This window comes from Ambystoma mexicanum, chromosome 10, assembly GCF_040938575.1.
Source record: "Ambystoma mexicanum isolate Mex_15411 chromosome 10, UKY_AmexF1_1, whole genome shotgun sequence".
NCBI classification, from domain to species: Eukaryota; Metazoa; Chordata; class Amphibia; order Caudata; family Ambystomatidae; genus Ambystoma; species Ambystoma mexicanum.
In genome coordinates, this window is record NC_090932.1 from 1,217,650,469 (window position 1) to 1,217,665,323 (window position 14,855).

Below are 14,855 nucleotides of genomic sequence, written 5' to 3' on the forward strand. Positions count from 1 at the left end.
GGATGGAGTGGTTTAAAGGTGGGGATAGGATTGGGTTGTGGGTTAGATTGTAGACTTGTTTATTAGTTATTGATTTTTATTTGGAGAGTGGCGATCTTGCCGAGGAGAGCATCTTGGATTTTGGTGCACCAGGTGCTATCTTTGATGCACATATCTGGCGCAATGACAGGAGTTTCAAGTTCTTTTAGGATTCTAAACAATTCTTTGGTGTTGGATTTGGCTTGTTCAATATGTTTATTGTAAGTGTCTTTTTTAGCCTGGAATATGGCTTCCTTGTAATTAAAGGTGGCTAGGACGAGACATGACTTGTTAGCTGCGGACTGGTTGCTTATTCAATGTGATTCCGCAATTTGTTTGGTAGACAAATCTTTTTTCAAGGTGGAGGATGTTGCTAAGGCACCCAAACGCGTCACCAAGTTAGCTGGAGTACCTGTGCAGATGCTTCCTCAATTACCAGCTCTCATTCAGTGCATTGAAATGACTGTCAGGATACCTGTGAGTGTACAATCTGAAGTACCAGGAAGGGTGCTGTTGGGCAATGATCTGAAAGACCTGGGAGTAGTAGTGTCAAGTACTCCCAGACCTCCTAATAAGAGATTACAGGAGCTTACCAGACCTGCAAGGGAGCGGAACTTGAGGGGCTCTCCTGAGGAGATGATAGAAAACGAAATCACTCCTACTCCACTGGAGTTACTAACTGCTATTTCTAAGCAACCAGAGCAAAGGGGAAACCCAAGCCTTCAAAGAAGAAACCAGCAGAAATCACTCCAGTGCTGCCAACCAGGAAATCTCCTAGGTTGTCAAAAATCACACCTGTGATTCCTCCTCCAGCTGAGGCTGAGAGTGAGGTACAACCCTGTGTGGTTGAACTAGAGCCTGGAGATTCAGATCTGGTAGGAGGCCAGGAACTCTTTGGAGATCTCGACCCTGCAGACCATTCTGATCTGCAGTCTTTACTGGCAGAAGGTGGACCCCAAAGGGCAGACTTCAATAAGGGACAAAGAAAATGTCCAACTCTGGAAGGTCTTCGCCACCAGGCAGCTTCTCAGCTTGAAGGGCAAGATCCTGGGAAGTACAGGTTACACTGGGAAGATGGCCTCTTCTATAGTGAACCAACAGAGTACCTCCCTGGGGACTACAAAAGACTTGTAGTACACCAAGCCAACCGACTCCAATTCTTACAACTAGCCCATGAGATACCTTTGGCTGGTCACTTGAGCTTCAAGAAGACCAAGAAAAGGCTCTCTCTCTACTTTTCTTGGCCTAAATTGGGGGCTGAGGTAGATAAGTATTGCAAGAGTTGCCACACTTGCCAAACATCTGGTAAAAGTGGCTCCAAGAATGTGGCACCTCTAGTGCCTCTCCCTGTGGTGGGAGTACCATTTGAGAGGGTAGGAATCGACATTGTTGGTCCCCTTGATCCTCCAACTTCTTCAGGCAACAGGTTTATACTTGTTGTAGTAGACCATGCTACTAGGTTCCCTGAAGCAATTCCTATGTGGACTGTTACAGCTCTGGCTGTAGCTAAGGCTCTCCTTGGTATTTCTACCAGGGTTGGGTTTCCTAAGGAGGTAATATCCGACAGGGGTTCAAATTGTATGGCCCACTACATGAAGGCCATGTGGAAAACCTGTGGAGTTACCTACCAGTTCTCAACAGCATACCACCCTCAGACAAATGGATTGGTAGAAAGGTTTAACAGAACCATGAAGAACATGACAGGAGCTTTAGAAGACCCTCTTAAAATAAAGTGGGATCTTCTACTGCCATGCCTTCTCTTTGCATATAGAGAAGTCCCTCAGGAGGGAGTGGGTTACAGTCCCTTTGAACTTCTCTATGGCCATCCGGTCAGAGGTGCATTGGCCCTGATCAAGGAGGAGTCGGAGAGTGCTCCTTCCCCCACGCCAGTCAGAGTCACTGACTATGTGATAGGACTCCGGAGGAGAATGTCACACATGATGGCTAAGGCAAGTGATAACTTGAAAGCAGGTCAGACTCTGGTCAAGCCTTGGCATGACCGAAAGGCCACCATGGTTGAGTTCACTCAAGACCAGCTAGTTCTTGTTATGGTGCCAACAAGGCAGAGGGCCTTGCAGGACAAATGGATGGGACCCTTCAAGGTTGTGGGGAAACTTGGAGAGGTGAACTATCTGGTGGACTTAGGCAATCCTAAGGAGGCTCCTAGAGTCTTTCACATCAACCGTCTAAAAGCTTATGTCTTGAGACCAGAACTGGGAGCTTTGCTTCTAGCTTCAGCTCAATAATAGGAGGAGAGTGAACATCTGCCTGACCTCCTCAGAGGCCAACCTTTGGATGAGAAAATAGAAGGAGTTAATCTCTCTTATAATCTGACACCTGAGCAAGAGGAGGGGTGCAAAGTTTTGTTGAATCAATTTGCCCCCCTGGTTTCTCTAGCACCAGGCTTGACCCCTTGGGGCCAGCATGATATTCAAACTGGTGACTGTTTACCTGGACCAAGGTGCTATTAGCACCTTGGTCCTCCGCCTACCGTGAACTGAGGCCCAAAGTCTTGATAGTGGTGCTGTAGTGCACACTACTCCAGCAAATGTAGCAAACAGTAATGAGGATAATGTTGAAGATGTTATTGTTGAGACAGATGAGGAAGAGGAGGATAACCATGTCACCCCCTCTGTCCCTCTCCCTGCTCAAAGGCCTCAACCTGTGGCTACTGGACCCTTACCAGGTCCCACATTAAGTCCTGAATTTATCTCACTAGAAAAAATGAGACTTGAACTTGAATTCAAAAGAATTAGTGCCCAAACTGAACAGAGACATCAAGAACTAAGGCTCAAAGAAATTGAGCTCAACCATGAGCTTGAGATGAAGAAATTGTCTTTGGAAAATGCTTCTCTCCCCGAATCTTTTAGATCTTACAGTCCAAAAAGATCCTGGATGCCTAAAGAGATTGTGGGTATGTATGAACCTAAGTTGAATGGATTAGATTGGCTTGCTATGTTTTAATATAATCATGGGCTCCAGGATATCACAGGGAATCAGTTGATCCCCTGGTTAGTCGCTAGGCTCCCCCTGTTGCATCTGATGTGGTAATGGAGTTGGGGGAGGTGGATAGGATGGATTATGAATGTTTGATAGCTAGATTTGGGAAGACTCCTTCAAAGTACCTTAAGAGGTTTAGGACCCTCAAAAAGCATGATAGTACCTCTTGGGCTACTTGGGTGAATGAGTGTTTGGAGAACTTAGAGGGATGGAGTAAGGGTTATAGAGTTAACACTTATGAAGGAATGCGGAATCTCTTCATGATCAAGTCTATCTATGATGTCTGCTCCCCTGAGCTCAGACAGCACTTGGCTGATTCAAAAGAATTAGAGTCTAAGAAACTAGCTAAGCCTGCTGACTTGTGGGTTGCCAACAGGGCCACTCACAAAGATTCAGGGGTAACTCAGAAAAAGGATGAGGGAAAGCAGCCAAAGAAAGACAACAAAGAGAATTTGAATAATTCCAATTCCAAAGAGGGCCCCAAACAAAATTCTAAGGGTAAGCCACAAAGGAAACCTAATCAGGCTTGTGTACCTTCTGGTACCAGACCAGAAGGAGGTCACAACAAGCCACCATTCATAAAGCCATTTGGAAAATGTCATGTTTGTGGCTCTACTGATCATGTGAAAGGGGATCCCAGATGTAAGGGTAAACATTCAGGGATCCACACTGTCTCCTTAGCCTTCGCTCCAGAGGAGGAAGTACATATGGTCAGTGGAAACTTTCAACTACTAGCTGATGATCCAATTGGAGTCTCAGCTAGTGTATCTTTAGTATCTCTAGGGTTGTGGGAACAACATAATTTAGATGTGTATAATTCTATCCCTCCTAATACTAAATAGTATCATAAAGACAGTGTCCTAGTCAATGGTCAGGAAACCCCTGCCATTAGAGACACTGGGGCCAGCACAACTGTATTAGTATTAGTATTTATTTATTTGTATAGAGGACCAGGCCCAGGGGCAACCGGGCACATCACTTAGTTACAGCATGAGAAAAACAGACAGAGCAATAATTACAAAGTTTACAGGTATATTACAAAGTTTACAGGTATGATAATAACAGTGAGAGGAGAAGTAGAATGTATATACAAGGGTGCGGCTACATACAAGTTGAGCCGAGAGCACAGTGCTAGATGTCTTGGGCGGACAACCAGGCTTTGGTAAGGTGTTTGAATCTCAGGAAGGAGGGTTCTGCTCTAAGCTCGTTAGGAAGCGTGTTCCATAATTTAGCTGCCATAATAGGGAAGCTGGTTCCACCTGATCTTTGGAGATTGAAACGTGGGACGACAAGGCTGTTTGAATGAGCCATTCTGCGAGGTCTGATGGAGATATGGAGGGCAAAACGGTTGGCCAGGTAACAGGGAGCTTGGTTGTGAAGGCATTTGTGGGTAAGAGTCAGGGTTTTCAAGGAGATTTGGTGTGGGATTGAGAGCCAGTGAATGTTGCGTCTAGTGTCGGAAATGTGTTGGCGCCTGGGAATGTTGAGGGCAGCTCTAATCGCATTGTTTTGGACAATTTGTAACTTATTTAGGTTGCAGCGTTTGGTGCCTAGGTAAAGTGCATTGCAGTAATCAGTCTTGGATAATACAAGAGTCCTAGCCAAGGTAATACAGTTGGTAGCAGAGAGAAAGGGGCGACAGGCTGAGATAAGCTTGCAGGTATATGCCGATGCAGATGAGACTGAGTTAGTTTGTCTGGATAGGGACAGAGTCGAGTCAATGTAGATCCCTAGGGTTTTTGTGTCCTTGGCGGTTGGGATGGTATTCCCATCGATGATGGAGGACTTAAACGCTGGGTCGAGTTTAGTACGTTTTTGTGGCGAACCAAGAATAAGCAGCTCTGTCTTTTCATCATTTAGACAGAGTCTGTGTTGTGCCATCCAGGCTTGGATGACCTGGTAGATGGCATTGACAGCGAGGGAGTCAGCAGTGTAGTAACCTGAGATAGGGATTAGTATCTGGGTGTCATCAGCATAGTTGGTGTAAGTGACACCCAGATAGTCCAAAATATTGAAAAGAGGTTTGGTAAACACGTTATATAACGTGGGTGAGACACAAGATCCTTGTGGCACACCAAGGGAGACAGGTGCAGGTGGGGCGGCTTCTAGTGGGGAGAACCCGTGCATTGATCTAGGAAGGAGCTAATCCAAGTTGTAGCTTTGTCGGAAAAGGGTGCAGCTGATTTGAGGTAGTGACAGAGAATTTCGTGGTTGACAAGATCAAAGGCCACAGAGTGGTCCAAGAGGAGTCAAAGAGCAAGCTTGCCTTTGTCTTTTAGATCTTCAATCTGTGTTTTTAAATCTATAAGGGCAGTTTCGGTGCCGTGATGTGGCCGAAACCCAGATTTCCTAAGTCCCAGAAGTTTGTTAGATTCAAGGTAATCTTAAATTTGCAGATATGCTGCTTGGTTGAGGATTTTTTGTAAAAACGGGACCGTAGTGATTGGCCTGTAGTTTGTGGGCATGCTAGCGTCCAGGGTAGGTTTTTTCAGTAGAGGGATGACCCACGCATTCTTTAGGTTGTCAGGTACAATCCCAGAGCTGAAGGAAGAGTTGATGAACGTGGTGATGAATGGCGCTAGGTCATGAGCTGCTTCATTAATTATGGGCGCCGTGCAGAGGTTGCCTTGGCAGTTGGACGGTTTAACGCTGGCGATGATCTTTTCCACTTCAGAGATGGAGAGTGGAGAGAAGCTAAACTGAGTCAGAGAATCTAGGATGGAGTGGTTTAAGGTGGGGATAGGATTGGGTTGTGGGTTAGATTGTAGACTTGTTTATTAGTTATTGATTTTTATTTGGAGAGTGGCGATCTTGCCGAGGAGAGCATCTTGGATTTTGGTGCACCAGGTGCTATCTTTGATGCACGTATCTGGCGCAGTGACAGGAGTTTCAAGTTCTTTTAGGATTCTAAACAATTCTTTGGTGTTGGATTTGGCTTGTTCGATACCTTTATTGTAAGTGTCTTTTTTAGCCTGGAATATGGCTTCCTTGTAATTAAAGGTGGCTAGGACGAGACACGACTTGTTAGCAGCGGACTGGTTGCTTATTCAATGTGATTCCACAATTCGTTTGGTGGACAAATCTTTTTTCAAGGTAGAGGATGTTGCTAAGGCACCCAAACGCGTCACCAAGTTAGCTGGAGTACCTGTGCAGATGCTTCCTCAATTACCAGCTCTCATTCAGTGCAATGAAATGACTGTCAGGATACCTGTGAGTGTACAATCTGAAGTACCAGGAAGGGTGCTGTTGGGCAATGATCTGAAAGACCTGGGAGTAGTAGTGTCAAGTACTCCCAGACCTCCTAATAAGAGATTACAGGAGCTTACCAGACCTGCAAGGGAGCGGACCTTGAGGGGCTCTCCTGAGGAGATGATAGAAAACAAAATCACTCCTACTCCACTGGAGTTACTAACTGCTATTTCCAAGCAACCAGAGCAAAGGGGAAACCCAAGCCTTCAAAGAAGAAACCAGCAGAAATCACTTCAGTGCTGCCAACCAGGAAATCTCCTAGGTTGTCAAAAATCACACCTGTGATTCCTCCTCCAGCTGAGGCTGAGAGTGAGGTACAACCCTGTGTGGTTGAACTAGAGCCTGGAGATTCAGATCTGGTAGGAGGCCAGGAACTCATTGGAGATCTTGACCCTGCAGACCATTCTGATCTGCAGTCTTTACTGGCAGAAGGTGGACCCCAAAGGGCAGACTTCAGTAAGGGACAAAGAAAATGTCCAACTCTGGAAGGTCTTCGCCACCAGGCAGCTTCTCAGCTTGAAGGGCAAGATCCTGGGAAGTACAGGTTACACTGGGAAGATGGCCTCTTCTATAGTGAACCAACAGAGTACCTCCCTGGGGACTACAAAAGACTTGTAGTACACCAAGTCAACCGACTCCAATTCTTACAACTAGCCCATGAGATACCTTTGGCTGGTCACTTGAGCTTCAAGAAGACCAAGAAAAGGCTCTCTCTCTACTTTTCTTGGCCTAAATTGGGGGCTGAGGTAGATAAGTATTGCAAGAGTTGCCACACTTGCCAAACCTCTGGTAAAAGTGGCTCCAAGAATGTGGCACCTCTAGTGCCTCTCCCTGTGGTGGGAGTACCATTTGAGAGGGTAGGAATCGACATTGTTGGTCCCCTTGATCCTCCAACTTCTTCAGGCAAAAGGTTTATACTTGTTGTAGTAGGCCATGCTAATAGGTTCCCTGAAGCAATTCCTATGTGGACTGTTACAGCTCTGGCTGTAGCTAAGGCTCTCCTTGGTATTTTTACCAGGGTTGGGTTTCCTAAGGAGGTAATATCCGACAGGGGGTCAAATTGTATGGCCCACTACATGAAGGCCATGTGGAAAACCTGTGGAGTTACCTACCAGTTCTCAACAGCATACCACCCTCAGACAAATGGATTGGTAGAAAGGTTTAACAGAACCATGAAGAACATGACAGGAGCTTTAGAAGACCCTCTTAAAATAAAGTGGGATCTTCTTCTGCCATGCCTTCTCTTTGCATATAGAGAAGTCCCTCAGGAGGGCGTGGGTTACAGTCCCTTTGAACTTCTCTATGGCCATCCGCTCAGAGGTGCATTGGCCCTGATCAAGGAGGAGTCGGAGAGTGCTCCTTCCCCCACGCCAGTCAGAGTCACTGACTATGTGATAGGACTCCGGAGGAGAATGTCACACATGATGGCTAAGGCAAGTGATAACTTGAAAGCAGGTCAGGCTCTGGTCAAGCCTTGGCATGACCGAAAGGCCACCATGGTTGAGTTCACTCAAGACCAGCTAGTTCTTGTTATGGTCCCAACAAGGCAGAGGGCCTTGCAGGACAAATGGATGGGACCCTTCAAGGTTGTGGGGAAACTTGGAGAGGTGAACTATCTGGTGGACTTAGGCAATCCTAAGGAGGCTCCTAGAGTCTTTCACATCAACCGTCTAAAAGCTTATGTCTTGAGACCAGAACTGGGAGCTTTGCTTCTAGCTTCAGCTCAAGAATAGGAGGAGAGTGAACATCTGCCTGACCTCCTCAGAGGCCAACCTTTGGATGAGAAAATAGAAGGAGTTAATCTCTCTTATAATCTGACACCTGAGCAAGAGGAGGGGTGCAAAGTTTTGTTGAATCAATTTGCCTCCCTGGTTTCTCTAGCACCAGGCTTGACCCCTTGGGGGCACCATGATATTCAAACTGGTGACTGTTTACCTGTCAAAAGCAGGGGCTACAGGATATCAGAAAATGTAAGAAGCCACATCAAAGGAGAGATCAACAGGATGCATGATCTTGGGGTAATAGAGCCATCTACTAGTCCATGGTCTAGCCCAGTTGTGTTAGTACCAAAGGCAGGATCCAAGGAGTTGAGATTCTGTGTGGACTATAGAGCTCTAAATGCAGTCACTAAGACTGATGCCCATCCTTTGCCAAGGACAGATGAGCTGGTGGATAGACTTGGTTCAGCCAAGTTCCTCAGCACATTTGATCTCACGTCAGGCTATTGGCAAATAGCCCTGACTGACCATGCCAAGGAGAAAACTACATTTTCCACCCCAGTTGGCTTATATCAATTTAAGGTTATGCCTTTTGGATTAAAGAATGCACCTGCTACATTCCAAAGGATGGTTAATCGGGTTCTGAATGGGATGGAGGACTTCTGCATGGCATACTTGGATGACATTGCAGTGTTCAGCCCTACTTGGAAAGAACATGTTGACCACCTAGGATATGTTTTGCAGGCTCTTAAACAGGCTCATCTGACCATAAAGGCAAGCAAATGCCAAATTGGTCAGAGTAAAGTAGTCTACCTTGGGCATGAGGTAGGAGGTGGAGAAATAAGGCCTTTGCACAGCAATATTGAAGCTGTGCAAAATTGGGCAACCCCTTCTACTCAGACCCAGGTGAGAGACCTCATAGGCCTCACTGGGTATTACAGGAATTTCATTGAGAACTATGGCTCCATACCTTCTCCAATGATTGTAATCTCTTCTCCCAAGTTCCTTAAAAAGATCAAATGGAATGAGGAGTGTAATCAGGCCTTTGAAAGCCTGAAGAAAGCCCTTTGTCAAGCTCCATTTCTCAGAACTCCTGACTACCACCAACCCTTCATTGTACAAACAGGTGCTTCCAATATAGGTATAGGTGCAGTACTCAGTCAACTAGATGAGAAAGGTAGGGAACACCCCGTTTGCTTCATCAGTAGGAAACTGAAGGAACCTGAAACAAGGTGGGCAACTATTGAGAGAGAATGTTTTGCCATTGTGTGGGCTTTGAAGAAGTTTAGACCCTACTTTTATGGATCTACTTTCATCATTCAAACAGACCACCAACCCTTGAGATGGTTAATGCAAATGAAGGGGGAAAACCTCAAACTGCTAAAATGGACGATCTGCCTCCAAGGGTTTGATTTTACCATAGAGCACAGGTCAGGATGTCACCACCAAAATGCTGATGGTCTCTCTAGGATGTTTATAACTGACTAGAGGTAAGAGACTCATCCAGGCGTGGATTAGATCCACCTGTTCCTTAGTCTGGGGGGAGGGGAGTGTTAGGGAGAATTCTCATTTTATGGCTAATTTCCCTAACCTATAGAGTCCCCCAGCAGCTTTGCTGGATTTGAAGGGTTTGTTTCTTTTTACCTGCTAAGAGTGAGACTCTTTTTCCCACTCTTAGGCATCTTTGCTATGTGTGTTCTAGGCTATTTTTGTGTTTAATACCTATGGGATCTTTCTCAACCCCATAGGAACCATCTTTATTCACATGTGTTACACAGCACCCTCAGTGCAGTGACACAGGGGTGTCGTAGCGACACCCAAATATAGACTCCATACCCTGGGACTGATTACTGTCTCCCCGAGCATGTAAGTCCCCATTGACTTTACTAGTCAAAACCTATGAACTAAACCAGTACAACCCATCTTACTATGGAGGTACTGGAAGGGGTTAATATTTTTTCCCCTATGTTCATTCTCAAAACCACAAATATTTCCCTACGGGATTTTCCCATTGTTCGAGGCGACCACATTTTCTGACAGCCTCTAACATACCGCCGGTGCATTTTAATATTAACTTTGCTCCGGTAGATTTTATTTGCCAGAACTTTAATATAACTTCTTTTTCGTGTCTTTCTCTAAACTCCTAACCCAGGTCGGGGATCCTTTGTTAGTCCTTTTGGCGGGCTTCTACCGAGAAGCCCTCCTTTCAGCGCCACTGAGTCTGGGGTGGGTCCATTGTGTGGGAGGGGGAGTAGGACCCCTGTACAGGGTTGCCTCGGCAACCCATGTCACACTCTATCCTGATAGGCTGGAGGGTCTCCCGCCAAGATGACCACTCCACTGTGTGAGTGACAGCTAGGCTGTATGAATGGGGATCTTTTTGCATAAAAGCAGGGTCCTGAGGACTGGAAGAGCAAGACGTCGCCACTGGAACTAAGAAGCCGAAGAGGAGAGAAGCCAAAGACATCTGCAACGACTGAACCACCGGTGAAACCCTGCTGCAGCGTCTCACCACTTTTCTCCACACGACGAGAGAAGATCTTCACCTGCAAGAGTCTTCTTCCCTTGAGCTGGTGGGGCCAACCAGTTTGCCAATCGCCTTCCCGAGCCTGCCTTGGTCGAATCTCCTGTACCCTGTACTTGGAGGCCTGATAGCCAGGCACCAGTCCACCCGTACCGCGATTTAAAGGAGCATACCTTTTATTCGTCGGGCAGCACTGCGGCTGGTTTCATCCCTGGGTAGTGCAGTAACCCGAACCTTCCTCCACGACGAGAGCCTCTCTTCCTCTGCTGGATCACCCGAACTGCAGGAACTACCAGGAACAACCGCCACTGCTGGAGCCACTTCTTCCTTTTAAGGTACATTGTTCCGCCAGGCCGCCCTTTCTTCGCGGTAGTGCTAAAGGTGTTTTAAATCCTTTACCTACCTGTTGGGTTGGCCACCTCTCTCTCTTAATATTGTCTTTTCAACTTCTGCAACTACCCTTTCAACTTCGTTAACCAAAGACTTGACTGAAGTAACAAGAACATTTTTGCTCCTGGGCCTTTGCCCTGTACCACTGACTCTGGCACAGGTCTACTGACTCTGGTCACATTTGTTAGATCTGCTTTCTTTAGATTGATTCTCACTGAGAACTGTAAGGTGCACGTGATTCTTTTAACTACCCTTTCCTTCTCATTTTTAATACTGTGAAATGCCATTTTGCTCAGTTTTCATTTTAAGTATTGCCTATACTGATGCACTGTCTTGCTGAACTGGTTCACAAACTAATGGGAATTGTTGCTAGGGTGTATAAGAAACTATTTCTAGATAACTTGTGTTTTCCCTCCCTTGTGAGAACTTGTTAGAGGATCCCTGGAGTGTAGTTTTCACTGTGCCGTTTTGCTCAGTTTGCACTTTGGTGCACTTGGTCTACAATTCAACTTGGGAGTGTGTATATTTTTCCTTTGACTTAATTTAACTTGCTTGATGACTGTGATACATGTATTTTATTAGAAGTGTATAAAATAAATATATAACTACTTTTTAAATACAAAGGTTTGGTCAGTGTTTCCTTGTGCCATAGTACAGTAGACCTATTGTGTAAACCCTGAATACTGCTCCTCTCCCTCTTGAGATAAGTCTGACTGCTCAGCCACAGCTACCAATTAAATCTTTGTGGTACAGACTGATACGAAAGGGGATTTATTGCTCTCACCTGTAGTCCTAATCTGGTGTAGTCCGCTCTAAGGGAACTGCACTGGATTCTGCCTAACAATCTCCCCCTGAACCCTATTTCCATGAGATTTAGCAGACCTTCCCATGCAATTTACATAAATCATTCATTCGGGAAATTCGACTAGTTCATTATTGCAGCACTTGTGTTGGATTTGAACTATTTCAGCACCTAACCATGACTGCTGGATATCACCAGTGTGAAAGAATATATTAAACAAAATAGTCTGGTAGGGATCCAACACATCCGCTTCTGGCTTGGAAAGGTAAATCAGAGGTTTATAAGGACCACAGGCATGTTTTGCTCTTTTGTAAGACAGGTACTCTAATATTATCAACGTGGAGTTTTGGAAACAAAATAACAATAATAGTACGGGGATTTGAGTGAGTTACCCATGCATTGATATCAGGTCTGCTATAAAATGCTTCATCAGATCCAGTAAAAACAATGTGCTAGAAAAGACATGCTTTTTGTGCCCAATCGAGTCATACATTATGGTGTGCACAAGTACACGCACGCCTTTCCTATCTAATATGTTCCTCATTACCTATGTTCCTCTTATTAAGCTTCTTATACTTTCTGCACAATTGTTTGAATTTGCCCACAACGGGCGATAGGAGTCTGGGATTTCATAAGGGGGATGGATGAGCCCCACCTACTGATTATGGCTTTCAGCAATGCTTGCAGTATCCTGTAGAAGAAGCATTTAAACTATTAGACGTGACGTTACATCATCATTCTGTAATTCTTCGACAAGTAGCATTCTTGTGAAACACTCGTATAGGTTACCTACTCTGGAGCAAGATACTATGAATGAAGTTGATAATACAGACATGTTGTATTCAAGACAGGCAGCACAATCTGTGCACAGGAATGGCTGAAGAAAAGTAGAGCAATGCGCTTGAATCTATTTATATAAGGTTCAGTGCCACTGTGGGGTATAAATATTTAAAGCTCAGGGCCAATGCAAATAAATGCATTACACAATGAATAGGTGCCATGTCTGCAATTGGTGACATTCCAGGTAATATAAATCAAGTTGAACTTGGAGGCCAAATACAAGCAATGCATCTGAAAGGTTTCGGGGTGATTGGGTGAAGAAAGTCCAATCAGAATAATGATGCGGATGCTATGATGAAGATAGCCTTAAAGAAGGGTGGGTATATAATCAGCTCACTGGTTCCCAGGAGTTTCCACTCCATCTACATGGCCAGTGGAACCAACCCTGGAAGCCTCACCAAACAGCAACCATCAAATGCTGCATCAAACTGCCCGACACAAACTGAAATCCATTCACCAGCATCTTCGTCATCAAACTGACCATCAAACTGAACTTGGTGGCCCTTACATCTTTCAGTTCCTCATTTAATTATTTATTTTGTGTAATGGTGAGGATCTTGAAGTTGATCCTCTCCTTTTCTGGAAGCCAGTGGGCGTCTCGTCTGATTTGAGAGATGTGGTCTCTTTTGGGGACGGATAGAGCTGCGCGGAGCGCATTGTTTTGAACAGTTTGAAGTTTCTTGATGTTTTTTGCAGAGGTACCTGCCACGAGGGCACTGCAATAGTCAAGTTTAGCCCCTATTGTGGCTTGAGCGATGGAGAGTCTGTTTCCGGTGGTGAGAATTTTTTTCATGGCATTTATTAGTTTAGTGGTGTGTGCTGAGGCCAAGGCAATGGCGTTAACTTGGCATGTCATTGAGAGGGTTGAGTCAATGTGGACTCCAAGAATCTTAACTGAGTAGGATGCCGGTATGTTAGTGTTTTTTATGTTGAAGTGTTCATATTTTGAATTGAGTTTGGGTAGTATTTCCTTGGGACCAAGGAGGATGATCTCCGTTTTGTGCCTGTTTAAGCAGAGGCCATTGACCGCCATCCACTTTTGAATGGTAGTGTAAATTTGTTGAAGGGCGGCTGCATCTTGGTTGTAAGAGCCTGTGAGAGGGAAGAGGACTTGCGTGTCATCAGTGTATTTTGTATAGGCTATGCCTAGTGAATCTAGAATGTCAAAGAGTGGTTTTGTGAATAAATTGTAGAGGGTGGGTGCCGTACAGGAGCCTTGTGGCACACCACAATGAATGGTGGTGGGAGGTGCACTGGCCTGATCAGAGTAGACTTTCATAACTCTACCTTCTAAGAAGGAGGTAATCCATGATGTGGCTTTAATGGAGAAGTGGGCTGCATTGGTGAGATGGGAGGTGAGGATGTCATGGTCAACAAATGCGGCAGAGAGATCTAGGAAAAGCAAGAGGGCAGGTTTTCCATCCATTGTCCCCAGCATCTGCTCCATTGAACTGACTGTCGAACCAGCCCTTCGGGCCCCCACGATCCGCCAGGCTTTAAGCATCACTTTGAACTTCTACTCAACCCCTGCTTTACACTGTTTCCTGTCTAGAACAGCATGACTGACACATTGGAACCACTGAGAATGGCATGAACAATGCCCAGAAGCATCATTGTCAAACCTCCAAAACCAGCCAAGGATACTATTGACTTGTAACTGCCCATTTAGTCCAACATTTGGGCTCAGAGACTGGCTAGGTCACCATTCACCTCCGTTTCTCACCAGAGCATATCATTTTTGAAAATCATTTTGTTTTTTTATTGCCTTTCTCCCCCTGTTTCTCTAACCATAGCGCTGCATCTTTCTACCTTTTTCTCTGTTCTTTCCACAGGTTTGGGTTTTGTGTAGTTTTTTTCTACTTAGTTATTATTACGAAAGGAGTATCTGTATTGTCCCCCAGACAGGCCGGCCCTGCCACTGCAAAAGAGATTGTAACATTGGTGATTGCCTCTCTTTATTGCTTTGTGAATGCAGGTAACACTCTCCTCAGAGAGACAGCCATGCCACAGGAATGTGTCCTGGGAACAGTAATCAAAAGCACACTTATTCACACAGGAATAGCCTCACACCAGGGTGTTGCATATTAAAAGGCCTTCATTCTATTGAAAAAAAGGGGGCAGGGTTAGTGTAACAGAGGGAGCTCTTTACAGTTGAAGGAAGGTTCCACCATCTTGTCTCTCTCTGCCTTTTGTTTTGTTTTGTTTTTATTACTTGTATTGCGCACCAGACCCAGGGGTAACCGGGCGCATTTTTATAAGACAGTTTACAGCTTAGTTACAGGAAAAACACATGGCAAAAAGAAACAAGAAATAT